Consider the following 5,634-nt stretch of genomic DNA (forward strand, 5'->3'; position numbering starts at 1 on the left):
AAAGGAAACAAATTAATAAAAAAAAGAAAAAAAAGATGATACGTAAATAAAACTAAATTTTTTTATTTAAAAAATCCTGATTAAATAGATAGACAGCTAATCTGATGTTAAAAGAGAGGAAAGCCAAACCATTCATGTGAAAAATTTTTAAAAAGGGGAATTCACAACAATTGAAAAAGAAATAAAAAAAACTACTTGAAACTATTTTATCCAATTATATACCAGCAAAATTGATAGTTTAAAATAAATACATACTTAGAAAACCAAAGAAGCAGATTAACAGAAGAAATAGATTATTTAAATAACCCAGTATGGGAAAAATAAATTGAATAAACCATAAACAAACTTTCAAAGGAAAAGAAACTCTAAGATCAGGTGGATTTGCAGGCAAATTCTATCAAACTTTCAAAACACAATGAATTCCAATATTATAAAACTGTTTGCAAAAAATAGGAAAATAATGGGTTTTTTACTCTTCCAATGATGCAAAAATGATTTTGATACTTAGTCCATAAGGAGACACACAAAAGAAATAAAATTATAAATGCATATCCCTAATGAATGTTGACAGGAAAGTTTTAAATATCAGCAAATAAGCTACAACAACATAATAAAAGGATTATACACTATGATCAGATTGGATCATTACCTGGAAAGTTGTGATAAAACAATATCTCAAACATAAGCCTTAGACTAACTGGGAAAGATTCTTATAACTAGAGTAATGTTGCTCAGAAATCATGTTTGGATAGGCCAAGGAAGCTTAGTCATATACCAGGGGGGTTATCTATAAATGAACAAGTTATTTTAGAACTAGATTCATTCAAAAGGTTGGAGCACGCATGACATTCTAGTGAATTTCAAGAGGTAGAAACCCCTTGGAGTGTGGGTAGGGAATCAGAAGGGGGTGGGGTATCAGGAGAGGCCTCAACTTTGACTTTGGCATTAGTCTCCTTACCCCACACTTTGGCCAGATGAAGACCTTAGAAATTCAAAGGATCTGGAAGATATTGGACTTCCCAACTCCCCATCAATGCCCTAGTGGCATCCTTGATCAGCATTGTCTCCATTGGAAACCAAGGACAGACTGGACATAAATTCATGGTGCCACAAGGACCCTAGAAAAGAAACTAAACCATACTTAAGGGAGATTTTTTGAGCACCCAACAAATGGGAGAAAATAACTTATCAGTCAAGAGCTGTGAGTTCCCCTTTGCCAAATGTGCTAAGCTTACAGACTTATAGAGCAAGTTTTGGTACTACCTGTTCTAATGGTACTACTTTAGTAAATATCCTTTTCTTAAGGCAACTTAAGGTTGGCTGGCTAAAATTATTCTTAACTGATAATATTTGTGGGAAGCTCACTGGTGACAGCTCAAGACAATGGATTAGAGAATCACCCCTAGCTCCTCGGACTACCCCTAAGATCCTAAGGGGCAATGTAGACTTGCTTTGGGATATGAGACTCATATAGATGAAATGGGGTGCCCAAGGTTTCACAATAAGTAACTTTGTGATCTTGGCTAAGTCACTCCCCCACAACCCGCGTGTGTACTATGACTTCTTTCCCTGCAAATAAAAGAATCATTCTAGATGACCAATATTTCCCTTGCAGCTCTAAATTATAAAGTCTTTTCCAGCTCTATAGTTCTTTCTATATATCTACTTCACCTTACTAAGCAACTACTCAGGGGTCTTGCTTTTTCTGTCTTGACTGCTCCCACATAGCCCATGGGCCAAAGTTAAGCTTTAATTTTTATTTTTTATTTTTAATGCCTTTCTTATTGGATGATGGGACATGAAGTACTTACCTAGGCATCTGTGATTTTGAGGTTTACCTAGGAAAATGACATTCCACACAAGCTTTTAAAACTGAAAGGGCTTTGGAGGACTCTATCCTACCCCTCATTTTACAGATGGTAAACTGAGGACTAAAGAGGTAAGCACTTTATAAATGTTTATTGATTGATTGCTTCCTCTTCCCACCCATGGTGTATAAATTCATTAAAGAGGCATTTGTTAAGCTCCTACTGTATGCCAGTCACTATATTAGATACTTGGGATACAAAGACAAATGCAAAACCAGTATTTGTGGAAAGGTGTGCCCCAGACATGATAGCAGTATGTATAGGGCAGGGCAGTTGGCATTTAAAATGAGGGGATTGGAGCAGATGACCTGCAAGGTTTGTTCCAGCTATAAATCTAGGATCCTATGAGCCTTTCTAAAATGAGGTTGGGTTATAAGACTTCTTTTTTTTCATTTTTCAAAGGCTTTATTAACTTCTGACTTACATCATTCATTTTCACCAGATTTTGAGTTACAAATTTTCTCCTCATTTTTCCCCTACCCACCACCCCAAAATAGCAGTCCCACAAGATATCCCCTCTTCCAATCTGTTCTCTCCCATATCTTCTCCCATACCCTCTTTGACTTTTCCAGTAGGGTATAGTGGGTCTCTATGCCCCAGTGCCTGTATATCTTATTCCCCAATTACATGTAAAATAGTATTAATAATAGTATATGTATATATATATATATATTTTAAAAATTTGATTTTAAAACTTTGAATTCCAGATTCATTCCCTTCCTTTCTTGTCACCCACACTTACTGGGAAGATAAGCAGTTCAGTATAGGTTGTACATGTGTAGCTAATGCAAAACATTAACATAGTAGATATATTGTAAAAGACTGACTATATTTCCCTCCCTCCTATCCCACCTCCCACTTGTTCTATTCTTTACTTTGATCCTGTCCCTTTTCAAAAGTGGGTGCTTCCAATTTCCCTCCCCCCCCCACATGCTCTCCTCCCTCTTATCCCCTTCCCACCTACTCTCCTGTAGGGTGAGATACCCTATTTAGTGTGTATTTCATTCCCTCCTCAAGCCAAATTCAATGAGAATAAGGTTGACCCATTCCCTTTTGCCTTCCTATTCTTCCCCTCTATTGTAACCATTTTCCCTTTCCTCTTCTATATGAGATGGTTTACCCCATTCTGTCTCTCCCCATCTCCTCTCAATACATTCCTCTCCCACCTCTTAATTTCACCTTTTAAGTATCATCCCTTGCTATTAAATTGGTCCTGTGCCCTCTATCTATGTATACCTGTAAACATATATACACACATTCACATATATATTCATACGCCTGTATACCCTTTGATATAGACTTATATATTTCTATTCCCTTCAATTATTTTCATACTGAGAAAAGTTTCATCAGTTACAATTATTGTTTTTCCATGTAGGAATGTTAATAGGTTAACTTTGATAAGTTCCTTATGATTTCTTTTCCCTGTTTACCTTCTTATGCTTCTCTGTATTACAAAACTTCTAACATTCCTTCCAGCTCTAAATCCTATGATCTTTTCCAGCTCCAATGTTTGAAAAGTCTATGTTGTAAGGTCTCATCTCACTTTACTTTTGTCTATGAGTCTGAGGTGGCCAGGAAGGGCTAGATCTCAAAGGCATTTCTGAGGCAAAATTGACATGAGCTAGAAGAATCTGTCACATTCTCCCTAGCTCTGTTAAAAAGAATATGTGTGAGAGGCCAGACCATAAACCAAAGATACACTAATTGTTATTTCAGGTGAGAAAGCAGCTCCTCTGCCCCTTTGAGCTCCTGGCCAGAGGCTACTTAGTGCCCAGTTCAGATGTCTTAGCAGAATCAGGAAGGAGTCATGTTTACAAGTTGGAAAAGCAACTATTTTCTGAAAAGAACTCCTTGAGGGTAATGGAGCCTAGAGCACCAAGTGGCACAATTGGAGCTAGCCTCCTATCCAGTAATTGTATTTTTTTTATGAAATTGTGATAAAGGAAGGTGAATCAAGTCAGCTCTCCACGTGGAGAGTGGTTCCAAGAAAGGATGCTTGCATTTCTTAAAAATCTACTTTGAGGCCAGAGGGGATAGTGAATGAAAGAGAATCAGGGTAGGTGGGAGAGAACCATGGTTACCTGATTCAGGAGAATGTGGAGTTGGGGAAGGGAGAGGAGAGGCTTGTGGACACCCCCAAAATGTACTCATAGCATAATAGAATGTTAGGCATGGAAGGGTCCTTGGACATCCTCATCCAGTCCAAATCCTTTCCTTTTATTGCCAAAGGAAACTGGACCAGAAAGAACATGTGCTTGGTGTAAGGTTCTATAGGTAGTAAACACTTGAGCTGAGACTTGAATCCCTTTGATTCAAAGTTCTGTTACTCCTTGTCACTATGCAATGCTACTTTTCCTGTTTGTGTTTAGGTAGACCTCTCAATTACTTAATATAAGGAAATCACAGCTCCACCACACTGCTATAACCTTGGACAAGCAATTGAATGTCCCTGAGCCTGGGTTTCCTCATCTTTAAAGTGAGGGGATTGAAGTTTCCTTTGAGGGGTAGATAAGTGATCCCCCCACCCCAGTGAGGAGACTCCCTCTACCAGTGAAGATCAGAATTTGCTTTGTGATTTACAGGCTTAAAGAGTTTCCTGAGGGCACTGGGAGATTAAGTGACTTGCCCAGGCTTGCACAGACAGTATATGTCAGAGACAGAACTTGGACCTAGGTCTTCCTGACTCGGTGGCTAACTTTCTACTTTACAACATGGTTTCTCTGGGTTTTGGTGGAATGGGAGCAGATCTATGATTTCTGCCTTTACCGGCCGAGATCAACATCTGCTTTTGCACCTTGAAGTCCTAGAGAGTTACCTGGGGCAGTGAGAGGCTAAGTTACTCAAGTTACCTAACTAAGTTACTTAACTAAGTTACCTCAAGGTCCCACAGTCAGTAAGTGACTGAGACAGGTCTCGAACCCAGGTCTCTTGATTCTGAGGCTGCCTCTCTCTACTGTATTATACTGTTCTCCTGTTAAGTTAGGAGTCAAACACAAAGCTACAGGCCCTCCAACTTCCCAATGTGGTCAAAACTGTCAACAGGACCTTGGACAGCTCCCATTCTTTGGGCGCTTAAAGGCAGGCATTTCTTTCAGGCATATGAAGGGTTTCACGTTCAGTTCCTCATTCGTACTTCCAAAGAAGCCTGTGAGGGAGTTTTACATGTATGAGAGGCAGCAGGAGCATAGTGGAATGACCATTGGATTTAGGGAACCTGGGCTCGAATTTTGGCTGTTTGACCTCAAGCAATTCTCTTCACATCCCCAGGCCTGTTTCTTCCAGGGTAAAATGAGAAGGTTAAATTAGATGACCTTCGAAGTCCTTTCAGGCTTTTCATGTATGCCCATTTTAAAGAGGAGAAATCTGAGACTCAGAGGGAAATCTATTTGCCCAAAGTCACAAGGCAATGACAGAGCTTCCATTGGAACCCAGGTCCTCAAGCCCGAAGTCCAGTGAGCTTTCCACTGAAACATCTTCACATACCTATAGATCAGCTATATAATAACTATATTAATAAATAAATACAATAATAAATAAAATAATCTATATATAACCCTAGGTCCTAAGTATGATATTGTTTTGAGACAAGAGGCTACCGGGGTGGGGAACCTGCGGCCTCGAGACCACATGTGGCCCTCTAGGTCCTCAAGTGCAGCCCTTTGACTGAATTCAAACTTCACAGAACAGATCCCCTTAATAAAAGGATTTGTTCTGTAAAATTTGGACTCAGTCAAAGGGTTGCACTTGAGGACCTAGAGGGCCA

This window comes from Petaurus breviceps, unplaced genomic scaffold, assembly GCF_028583685.1.
Source record: "Petaurus breviceps papuanus isolate PSGF00001 unplaced genomic scaffold, PetGlider_PUasm1.0 400, whole genome shotgun sequence".
NCBI lineage: Eukaryota > Metazoa > Chordata > Mammalia > Diprotodontia > Petauridae > Petaurus > Petaurus breviceps.